Genomic DNA, 12839 nt, shown 5'->3' with positions numbered 1-12839 from the left:
GGAACAATGTCCCCACATTTCAGCAATGAGAAGTGCCAGCTGCCTTATTCACAATTTCTTTAAAATATTAGCATGCACCTTTTTTTTCTTCCTTTTTTTCCCCTTTTTTCCCCGTTTTTTTAAGATGAGTATTTAATTAATTACTGAACTGGCTCTGCCATTCCTCTACAGGATGAAAACAAGCACTTAAACAAGTCTCTCCTGTCAACCCCACCCAACACCTACTCAGTTACAACAGATGGATGAGTGCCACAGACCAGATGTCAAAATGATCCCAAATTTGATGCTGCACAGAAACTGTAGCATGCTACAGAAAAGAACTGCTCCCACAGTAATATTATTGAAATGCCGGGTTGCACTGGTCCCTGTCAGAGGTGATGTGCACAGAATCCACACAGCAAAGGCTGCCACAGCCTCCTGAAATATTTCCATCTCTTTTAGTAGTCTTGCCTAAATTTTGTTGTCTTCTGAAAGTGGGAAGATTTGCTGGAAAAGGATATAGAAATACCTGGCTGGAGTCCAAGAGGGATGAGATTAGTGTCTTCTCCCCTTGGAACAGCTTTGTCTACACCTGCTTTGTAGTGCCTGGTAATAGGGCTGCTTGGGAGGCTCCTTGCTGCCCTTGGACATCAGCCTTGAAGGACAGGTGATCCCTCTTCTGAGTCACTTAAAGTCTTCTCCTTAAAGATGAAGAGATTCAGATGTGGTGTGGACAGGGGTGTATGTATGTGAAGAAGGTGTGAAACTTTGACATTTACATAGGTGCCAGCTTCATTCAAATGGTTTATGTAATGTTGTATCCATTGACCACCTTAAGCCTGAAGCAATGTAGCCTTCTGGGCAAACCTGAGGGCCTTGAGGCTGGGGGGACAGCCCAGAGTTACTGGGCTTACCAAGGAAGTAGATCACCCTCTGTGTCTGTAGCATGGCATAATGACCTTGGCCAGGAGAGCTCCCTGGAACTGCAGAGCATCTGTAGTTGTTACAGAAGAGTTCAGATGAGCTCCAGACGTGCCTTTGCAAGCCTAGTTTGACTTCTCCCAGAGCAACAACTCTTGCAAACAAAAACTTGTACAGTGGGACTGGCACACTCATCCCAGAGCTCTGCCATAGTCTCAGCAGCTCAGGCAGGAAATATGTACAAAACAGTTGCCTGACAGGAAAAGGTCTGTCAAAACTGAAGTTTTTTGCAGGAATTTTTCAGTTTTGATTAAATCACGAAGGGAAAAGCTTTCTTGGTTAAACTGAGTGAACAGATGATCTAGGAGTACCAAAAGTCTACTGATATGAGCAACTACATAGGAGAGCCTAAACACCTGGAACCTGTATGAGTCAGAGGTACACCCTTCAGACCTGAGAATGGTTTTCCTTTTGTCCTAATGGGGATTTGAAACCTCAAAACTGCCATTTCCCAGATATGTACTTGTTTCTGTCACACTGTCCCTATGCTGGAAGAAGTATTTTGGATGCAGGAAAGGGAGTCCAGGGAGATCACGGATGACACTGTCTTACTAATTTTAATTTTGAACCTCTGAGTGTCTGTGTTTTTCTGAGTATTTAGCATTTTGCAGCATTCTGCCCCAGTTGCATGTAATGAGCACTTAGCTCTTTCACAAATGAGATCTCAAGTCATTACAGTCAGACACCCACAGCAAAAAAAAGTAGAAGGTTTTTGTGCCCGCTTTGGTTTAAGTTACTAGTCCAGTACCCTAAGACAGAAACTTTGCAGCAGAGCCAGGGATATAATCAAAGGATGTATCTTCAGCTCCAGGCAAATCTGAGACAAACTGTCAGACTACAGATGCCTATTCAATGAGTAGCATCCATCCTGGGCGCTGAATGAGGCAAAGGCCCTGTAGAAAAAGGAGGATGTGATTAGATCGTTAAGTGCAAAAGAAAATGTGGCAGTAGGAGAAGCAACATAGCTATGCTGGCTTTAAGCTAATTAGTGGGGAAACAGATTTATTTTAGCTGTGCTTGTGTGGAAGGCTCTAGTGTTGGGTAACTTGTATTAATGTCACACCTCTAGTTTGCTGAGCAGACTTACCATATTCTCTTTGGTGCCCACAAACTCTCAGCAGCCTAAGAGAGTGAGGATCCCTTTTCAGATCAAAGCTTAATCATGTTTCTGCTGCCTTATCACGTTCTTTTTATTTTCAGCACATGTGTGGGATCACACAAGGCAGGCATGGCCTGAGATACCAAGGCACTACATGTAAAATGGTGGCTGACTCTTGGCAGCAGAGTCAGGAATTCAACACGTTTTTAATATTCTGTAAGATCTTTGTTTTCCAACACTAAAGAATAGAATCTATTTCAAAATCCCTGCAGTGTCTCTGTGTATCCCTACATTTTTGAGAACCCCTGATATTATGTCCATAAGGCACAAGGAGCTAATCCATGTTAATCATTAACTGACTCCAGAACAGTGACATGTGAGTGCAAGTTCTTTGTGGATATTGGACCTCATTACTATGTTCCTATTGGAGCAGTGACCTCACCATTTTGGCTTGTGTTGCATCAACACCATCTAACACCGTAGCAATGGAGGTACCAGAGGGTTATATACATGGTTATTGAATTCTGTATGCTTTAGTAGAGGTTTTTGATGTCACATAATTTTGCAAGACAAAATTTTGCAGCTCTGATTCCCAAATGGATTCCCAAATTCTCGTCTAACCAAGATCAAGGAGGTGATGCCCACTTGTATCTTCACATCAGTGCAACTGTGCTCACAGTGATGAGACTCTATCAGTACAATTGTTGGTCAAAATAAAATGAAATCTTCTCTATTAATCAGTAATGTTATTAAAACTATCAACAGACAAGTCCTGATATAGTAAAGGAAGCCTATTAACAGAGGACAGCAAGGGACATGGGAAATCTTCTAGAGTTCTGTAGTTGATATTTTGTGCTAGTTGATTAGCAGATCACTAAAACTTCTTGGAATAAATGTTTTCTTTGTTACACTTACGTTTTATAAAGTGTTGGAGAGAACAAGGTATAGTAAAGAGGAGCACCAAGCAATGCATATAAACTCTCTAGGCACAGCTGAAAAGTGCCAAATATGTGTCCCTGGACTGCTCTGAGTTCCTAGTGAAGCCCCCAAGTAAGGGTGCAAATCAGTGTTTGAAATGTTTTCTATGAATGCACTTCCCACCCCACAGTCTGTTGCCAGAGCCAGTTATGTACCCCTTATCATCCAGCAGCCCTTCAGGAGCCCTCTGCTATAGGCAGAGGGAAGGAGCATCTGAGGCCATGGTTTCTGTGGCTCAGAAGACTGATTTCCCTTCATTTAAGGATTAATGTTTTTCACAGTTCTAAGGATGACTGCTCAAATGTTCTTAATCGTGTGTGTGCTTGCCTGATGGGAAATGTGCAAGAGCATTTGGGGACTGTGGCATTGGTACATGGCAAATGGCCATTAACAGAACAAACTCTGCCTCTGGCAAAATAACATTGCCCAGAATTCTAGAGGGGTTTTTTATTGGTAGCGGTGGTGGTAGAGGCTTTATTTTAAAGTGAGTATATTTGATGAAATAAAGGAAATTGAGGTTGTAATTTCAGAAGTTTTGTGAGGATGGAGTCCTTTCCTGACGCGTGCACTTATTTTTCAGTTCTGCTTTCCCACTTCTGTTTGCCTAGGCATTGGCCTGCATCCTTTCATGTGTATTGCTTCTGATGTCTGACTCATTATGGCAACAGAAATGTTGATGCCAGACCCAGAAGCAGTACTTTAAAACCTGCTATTCTCTCTCCTTCAAGCTCAAAGCTAACCCAGTTTGTGGCAAATGAATGAAATGCAATCATTTGGCACTTTGTCCATGCATCAGTTTGGAAATATAGGACCTTTCTCCTCTGCCCTTCTGTGTCTTTTTCTATTTGACCAGGCTGCCATAAAGACCAGTAACTCTAGGGTGTGGAGTTTAATGATTGGAAAATAAATAACTGGTTTAGTGCATTCTCTCTTGTGTTGCCAAGCCTCTCCTCTCACCTCCAAATATGTTTCCCATTGTCTCACATCTAGGATTAAAGAGATTCCTGGATTTAAAAGGGGAAAAACAATCATCCTTTATGTTTGGGATGAAGGATACTTAGCCTTTATGTTTGAGGTGGAGGATAAACGGATAAGGCAGTAAGAGGAGGAAAAGGTAGAACAGGACTTCAAAATTATTGCAGCCTGAAAACTCAAACCCAGAAATTAAGTGACTACTCCCAAACACACAGTTTAAAAAATAATCCAGGTTTCATCTCTTTCTTCATGTTTTGTTTTGGAACATCACGTTGTCATGAATACTAGAGATTAGTAAGAGCATTGTTTTACCCAAACACCAGCAAGGACACGTGGCTGAAAGCAGAGAGATTCCCCCATACATGGCTAGGGACAACAGTCCTGTCAGGACTGCAGTGCTTGGGGCCACCTTGAGTAGAGCATCACAATTGTTGAGCACTGTGTGCCAAGGTGAGGAGCTGGAACCTCCTGAGGAGGTAGGCAGGGTTATAGAAAAATGAAGAAACTTAGAGAAAGGGGGGTAGAATCACCCTGTCTTTCCCACAGATATTACTGCTGTTTGTTCAGCTGTTTGTGTGGCCCCATAGGATCAAGAGAGCAGCCAGGGATTCTCCCAGAGAAGTGTGGAAAGTCATCTATCATGAGATGTAATCACAGCTCAAAGAGGAAAGGGTTTTTCTTTTCTCCTCCTTTGAAGCTGACAGCCATGCAGTGTTTTATTTCCTCCAGTTTTCCACAGGATTGCAAAGGAGAAGAGATAAAGCAGAAGGAGGAGATTGTACAAGGCATGTTCAGTGTAGCTTCACATATCAGTTCAGTATTTTCTGCATCACTTTTCCCTGTCTTTCATCTTTCCAATCACTCCTAGCAGAAATGTAGAAAACAGTTAAGGCAGATGGGTATGTAATTCTGCTCATTCCCAAAGGAAGAACAGGTGGTGAAGGAAAGGCCATGGGAGAATGGGCATGGTGAAGGAAAGGGCATGACGTGATTTGGAGAGAGCAGAGGATGGATGAGGAGGGGAAGCACTGTCCAAGCTGGGATTGATGTGTAGCATTTCAGTTACCTGGGTGTGATGCACAAAGAAGAGGGGGAAAACTGAGGAGTTTGTCTTAAAGACTAAGAAAGAAGAGTCTCAGGTCAAGGATAATTATCAGCCAGATTTACCAACTCAAGCCTGGACTGTTGACAGTGGCATCAAAATTAAATTTCTGGTTTCTTTCAACTGGAGTAAACAAAGAGAAACGATTACATTTTGTACTCCTCTGAGAGTTGTGAGATTGGCAAATTAGAGAACCCTTGGTGTGCCTTAAATGCAACTTTTTGCTCGCTTCCAGCCACCTTTGGGGTGAAGTGGTCCTGTCTGATGAAGGCAACTGCAAGACATGTGCTGCTTGGCACCACTGTTTGGAGTCCTTACCAGGTGTCCCAGGAGAAATCCTCTCTTGCCTCTGCAGGCACAGCAAATTTACTTAGGCTTCACCTGTGACTGCAAGAGTTTGCCTTGAGAGAAAGTTGCTGGAGATTTTGTACAGAGCTGACCTGAGGCTCTAGCAACACAGAAGCTGCTGAGGGCAGCAGTTTGCCTTGAGGAACAAATCAGCTGTGGTCCCAAGTCTACATCATCTGTGTCAGAGCCCTAGAAAATGAGACTTGCTCCTGCTGCTGCCTTCACCAAGACAGAGTCACTGCTGGGAGGGAAAAGAGGCAAATCCCACCTCTTGTCGGCTGTGGGATGAAGGAAATCTGGTTCTGCAGCATCCTTTTATGCTTCAGTTACATCTGTCCCCTCCCTTTTCTGTGTCAAATATCCTCTTGCCCTGAGCCTTGTCCACTCCTGCCCTTTACTAGGACAAGAGTTCAAATTTAGTTGTGCTGCTGAGAATAATTCACCTGTTTTAAATATGCCTGCATGTGCCAAAGGAACATAAATGGATCAGGGCTACAAGAGTGACTAGAGTGTTTCTTTCTATCCACTGGGTCTGCTGATGGGAAGAACTGCAGGCAACCAGACCACATCTTCCTTCCTTAAATGCTCCTCTCAGCAAAATTTAGGAGAACTGTAGACAGTTTGATAATAGGATGGCTTTAGGGATGTAAAGGCTTGGCTAACTGCCAACAAACTTAGAGGACACAGGGATTGTTAGAAAGCACAGCCTGAGTGGGAGTAATTTCAGAACTGTTTAATGTCCTTTTGTGGTACAACTCCAGCCCCCCACCTTTTCCTGTTGTTTATTGTTGTTCCATCTTGGTTAACCCAGCCCAGCCCTGATATCCCAGTATCAAATCTTCTCTGATACAGCAGTGGCAGTGGTTCAAAAGGAGCAAGACAGGATGCTAACGGAGGAAAGAGCCATCTGTTTGGTCTGGATTTCTGTGGGGTTTGGTTGGGGATTTTTTTTGGCAAGGGGGAGGTCTTTACTCAAGAGGAATGTCCATGGTGAAATTTTACTTCTTTCTGTTATGACTTTTAAGTTACAGTGGGTCAGACTCATTGTCATGAGTCCAAGAAGAGTTCTTCTCAACATTGCTAATTTTGCTAATGTGGTGGTAGATTTTCTGGAGTTCTTGCTCTCTCCTAGAAAATCTTCATGACCCTGAGCTCTGTATCAACATTAAGGTCTCATATATATCATTAGGGCACAGCAGCATCTTGGCATCCTTGCAGTTTACTGAGAATATCCTTTAAAAATATAATAGTCAGTTGAATGATGGTTGATTTCACAGAGCAAGGGGACTTTCTATTTCTTCCATGAGGAAACCAAGCCAAATATGTGATTCAAATTATTCTACCGGAAAGTTTTTAGCTCTTGTGCCCAGATTACTAATATTTTCCCCCAAGGTGTATGCATTTTGCAGTGAGCACAAACAGAGTGGCATGGATCACCAGAAGCTCTCAGATGACTGCAAACAGCTGAGACAGAATTCTTCTTTCCCCAGTCTATTTGCTAAGCCTTATTCTGTTGGCAGATTCAACAGAGTCAACCCAGGCAGTGTCAGCCCAGAACAGAAGGATGTTCTTCATGGCTGGATGCAAAGAGACAGGTGCAACCAGTGGTCTTAGATTCTCTTTTCTTGCTTTTGGAGTGTTTCTTGAAGTACTTTGCAGGATTAGGTAATAGGTGCTTTATAAGCAATAAGTAATTTCCACATGATAAAAGTTTGGTCTTCATTACCCAGCCTAGTGTCTTCAAACTGGTTATGTCAATACAATAAAATCCCTGCCCATTTCTGCATACTATTCTGTGATTTGGCAACATTTTACACACACTTGAGAGATACATTCTTTTAGCACTGTGTAAAACAATTGTGTCATCAAAGCCAGAAGTTTAATTAACTGTTTTTCATTGTTTCCTTATTTATGTTAGCCAGCTTTCAACTGAAACGTTTTTTTGCTTTGGTTTATTTTTTTTATTCTTGTTGAAGCTGTAGAACATTCACAACATTTCCTGTTTCATGTCCTTTCTGCAAAGCAGAAGAAATTGAGAGGAACGATTCTCTCTCTGAGGTTAAAATGAAGGAATAAATTTTCACAGGCAAGTGATAGCTTGCCTACTACCTATTAAAATAATCATTTAGACATAGGACTTTGAGAAACTACTATTGTAGAGCCAGTATTTGCCACCTTTCATTTAAAAATGTATTATTAGTGATGTATTGTGTGGAGGAGTCTTGCCTAATATAAATACCACAGTGCTTACATTCTCATTATGTTGGAAAATGTTGCTTTACATTTCTGAAGCTTTTAAGTGGTGAAAACTTTTCTTATTTCTTAATATCAAAATTGTTCTGTTGATCAGCAGATAACATACTATAAGCTTTCAGATATTACTCCACTAATTTAACCAAAAATACTGAAAAAGTATTGGACTTATGTATATTTGTTGTTTTATCAACAGTCACCCAGCTCTAGAGAAAGCTTAAGAGGTGGAGCAGTCCTTCAGAGAGCATGAACAAAACCAGAATTCAGCAGCCTATACCTCAGGTGGGCTTTTGAGCAGCGCAGAGAAGGGAGGTAGTGGCATTTGTCCATGGTACTAGGGAGAAGCTTCATGAAAGCTCAGAGTTCATGGACAGAAAGTATAAAGACATGAAGATCTAGCAAAATTCCCCAACGTGGAGGTGGTTTGTAGCTTGTGTGTATGTCTGGTACTACTGCAGGGATCTGGAATTCTCAACATGACGTCCTAGAATAGTACCAGGCTTCTTGGACTTCACAGGAAGACAGGTACCCCTGCAAGGGTCAAACTCATTCTGTTGAGCAGCCAAAGGGCCTCTGGGTTTGTATCCTCCATACAACAAAATTTAAGCAATCCCAGTAAGTGAGAATGATTATAAAAGTCCTGGGTGGACAGGCTGGTCCATGAGCATCCCATCATGTGCTTACGGCATGAAACAGCTTCAGAATCGTTTTCCTGTATGAGTTTGGGTGTGATCAAAGCCAGGAAGCAAAGCAGGCAGGTTCAAACAGATTTCCTGTCTGTGGATGCTAATTAGTGCTGCTGACCTAGTAGGACATCAAGATTTTTCTAGTCTATTCTGCTGCGTGTGGGGTTCTCTCTCCCCATCCCTAATTAGCCCAGGGACTAGTGGCCAAACTGGAATTCAGTAGCCAAAATCCTGTCCCTCTCTATATGGGATCTGACAAACTCATTTGAAGCAATGGGTTAACAAAATTAATCTACAACTTCCTTTGAAATACAGTGCCTGCCCTCAAAAAATTAAAAATTGTTCCAGATACTTTGATTCATTTAGCTTTACAAACAAAGCCCCTATAATTCTGCCTCTACACTTTAGATATGACTGACATTCCTAAGAACTTAAACTCCACTATTTTCTGATTGAATAAAACTAGATCTTAGATAATATTATGAAACATTTTAGTGTAAGCCAAGCCCAATATATTTTGCTGGACAAAAGAAAAGCTTGAAAATTTGGGAACTCCAGTGAAAATAGAGGAACTGAGATGATTAAATGCTTTGTCTGGAGTTGTGCAGAACGATCCAAGGGTAACGGCTGAAATAGTAGATTTTGGTAAAGTATCCAGAAAGTCACATCTAGCTAGTCTTAAGAAAAAGAAAAATGTGGTACAGAAAATGTAAACCATAGAAAGAATGTATTTCCCTTCACTCTACTACCATGTGCCAGAAAGACCGAAGGTCAGCTGTTCAGGAGAACACTGTGTTCACTAACTCTAATTTAATTATCTACATAAGCAGCCATGTTTGCAAATGGCTAAGGACCAAGCAGCTCCCATGGAAACCATATCAGGTGCAAGCCTGTTTAAAAGTACAGCTGGCTTAAATACCTATACAACCATTTTTGAGTGCAAAGACCTTCTGATAATCAGAACAAAAAAAGTTCTTGGTTCTGAGAACTCCAAGAAATCTGGGGATGAATTTCTTGAAGTAGTTCTTTGTGATTCTCTGACTCTTCTATACATATTGCCAAAGAGGTAGCAAAAACGGCTTGTGTATAGGATTTGGATGGTGATTTTTTGATTAAGAAATTATGTGAGGCAAAGAAGTCAGTAATTTAGAGACTTGCCCAGAAAACCAATTCAAGTTATCAGCTCAGTTCTCAGAGGCAATTTTATCTGGGAAATCCCAGGAGTTACAACCACCAGAATAAAATCTTAATCATATCTTAAAATTACAAGGATTTATTTCTTCTTCCTAAAATTGCAAAACTGTGGCTCTCCTCCTGATTTCCAAGTATTTACAGAGAAGTAATTCAAGCTTTCAAAGTTGTCTGCCAAAGACTAATTTTAAACCTCTCAGTTCCAGCATATGGAGGAGGAAACTCCGACCAAGTATTGTAAGGCTCTGAGATTTGGCAACCCTGTCATCAAGATGCTACTGTTGAGGCCAAATTCATAGGAATGGCCTTGAAAGAAAGACCCTATTATCTCTCACCAGCTCTTCAAACTCTCCATCCCTCAAGAAACTCACAATTGGAATAGGATGCTGGGCTGTTTGCAGAGATTAAATTGTTCGCAGCTGCTTGGGAATTAACAAACTTCCTCCTCTTTACGGTGGAACTGTATTTCTGAGCCAGGTGGAGGATACTGTGTGAGGTGCTTGTAGGACCTGGAGTTGGCACAAAGAACAACGTTTTCAAGTCTGCACATATACCTGAGTTACCAGGGCTCAATAATAATTTTCTGGCAGATTAGTCCTGCCCTACAGCAGGTTTCTATGATCACTAAAGCCAGAATGAAAGCAATGGGTCTGGATTTCACACTTTATATCCTTCCACACCGAAGCTTTGATTTTAAACACTGCTTTATTTTCTTTTTCTTTTGACACTGATCTGCAAGAACAAGTGTGACAATTCACAGGTAAACAGCAGAGTAAACTGAAGGAACAGGTCCATAACAGACCAAGTGACACACTCATAACTTGAAGGAAATTGCTCAGAATAACCTGATAAACCTTTGCCAAGATTGGTCAGGGAGAGATCAAGCACTGCAAATTGCAAATGTGACCTTGTTTTGTCCAAAGCAAAGGAAAAGCTTGTAATTTTTCTCTTGCTTATTTTAACAATGCTCATTCCTACTAAAAGCAGGGTCTTCACTAGCAAATAACTACTTGGTTGTAGTTGTTTAAATGTGCATTCATGAATGTGCAAAGTCTTGACTCTAGGATTTTAAAGATTATTTTAATTTATTTGATGATACCTTTTGTTCTGTAAAAAGAAATTGAGTTTTAGCCTTGATCTTCAAATAAGAAAACTTTGATTCACGCCCAGCTTAACCTTTCATAGATAGAAAAAGCAAGGCTATTCAAAGCACAGTACAATTCAGGGCTGGACAAAAAAGCTTTGCAGTTAAGCATTCTCAACAGTTGCAGAAGTGGTTTGTTGAGGTGTTTTTAATGTCAAACTCTTACAAAATACTGATGCTTACCAGATGCTAGAAGGTATTTTTCATCTGTTTTATTACCTGATGCTGGAAAAAGAGAGTTACATCCAATACATCCAGTCCTTTTCACTAAACTTTATCAAATTTCTTTTTGTTTCCTCTGAATCATTTCAGGTTTTCTGCTTTTCCAGGTTTTACTCTCTATAACTTAAAATGCAGCAAAATGCAGGTGCAAACTGCAAAGAGACCTGAAAGGTCCTTTATGGCCTCTGGCTTTAAACCTCAAATGAAAGTCCTGACAGTATCCCGAGGCTTTTCCCCCAGTTTCATTTGAAGACAGATACAGTAGGAACATTTAATTCATGCATAAAGGTTTTGCATAAAGGACTTCCCTTATTTTTTCATATTCTGCCACATTTTCTACCATTTTTTTCTTGGTATGAATTAAACAAACCACGCTGATAAAGGAGGTGATGGGATCTGGCAGTAAACATTGCAATACTTTTTTTATACCAGCACTCTTCTTTCATATGACCCATGAATGTATGCCCTTCTACTTGAATGCTGCTTTACAAGTTAGTGTAACTTAAAATGCAACAGCAGTGGAAAGGTGGGGAAAGGTGAGTCGGGTGACAGCCTGAGCAGGGCTGTGACACTGTTTAACAGTGTGTTTACACCCTCTGTGGGCTTCCTTTGAACTCACACAATTCTAAAGTTGCTTAAATTGGGTTTGTGTCAACCCAGCTGAGATAACTCAATTGAGAAGAGAAAATGCAAGAAGACAGACCATTGGTACTGGGGTTTTTGCTACATAAATACCTGAAAGGGAATTTCCAAATTCATGATGACACAGACATAATACTGGTGGAAAAGGGGAATAATCGGTTTATTTCAGTCACTAAATCAAAACAAAAGTATATTGACAGTGAATTCATTCTATAAAGAGGCTTTAAAGCCACTAGTTGACGGTCAAAAGATTCCCTTTTCCATGCTGGGCTGCAGGCCAGCTGTTGTCCTGTCCCTTGAGGACCCCAGGCTCTGAGAAAAGCCTGGTGTGAATAAGTTGCATGGGGTATAAAGCTCTACCTCTTGTCCTGTGCAGGAATCAGTGCTCAGCACACCTCATGGCAACACAGAAACTTTGAGTCATGCAATGGGGAAGGTAAAAGAAACCAAGATAAAATCCATACAGTACAGAAGCAAGTTGGAAAGTGCACTTCTTCAGAGTCTCATGTTATTACATTCTTGTTTGGATTCAAGGTTTTTGGGTTTTTTCCCTTTTTTCCTAAAGGAATGTTTAAGGAGTTTTCTTAGCCAGACCTTGTTATCAAATAACCTGTTGTCCCTCCCTGCATTTCTAGACCTCATCCAGCCCAATGTGATTTCCAGCCAGGACTCATAGTTCCAAATAAACTTCTACTGGAAGATTATGATCAGAAAATAGAATTTCAAGAACTCCACATCCAATACAGCATAAAGTTATGCTCTGTTACATAGTGCTTAAAACATTCTATAAAGTAAAAACTTAGACCTACAACACCTGTAAGCTTTGTAATTTCACAGGAATCCCTCTCTTTGGAGATCCCTTTTTTGAGTTACTGGCTATGTCCTTCTAAACTTCCCTCACTTTCATGTAGAATGTATGGACTCAGTTGAGAAGGAATGAAAACTAACCAGTTATCAGCCTGGATAGAAAGAGCTCTTTCTGCCTCCATGGAGAGCAAACTTTATGCCTCTAACACACCAGGTTGCTTGGCGTCAGTAGTTCGTAGAAATGATCAGACAACCACGAGAGCAACTTTAGCCAGCTACCACTGTGCCACACAGACCAGCCAATTTGTTTCAAGTGCCCTCAACACCAGAGAAGCAAAGACAAACATGAACTGAAATACAGCTAAATAAAAGCATTAATATATCTCCTGGCAACTTACCTCCAGCACATTTTAAAAGACCCTTAAAACCTTT

The sequence above is a fragment of the Pyrgilauda ruficollis genome, unplaced genomic scaffold, assembly GCF_017590135.1.
Source record: "Pyrgilauda ruficollis isolate IOZ18807 unplaced genomic scaffold, ASM1759013v1 scaffold41, whole genome shotgun sequence".
Taxonomy (NCBI): domain Eukaryota; kingdom Metazoa; phylum Chordata; class Aves; order Passeriformes; family Passeridae; genus Pyrgilauda; species Pyrgilauda ruficollis.
The sequence above is the reverse complement of the archived record's forward strand: the minus strand, read 5'-3'. Positions refer to the sequence as shown.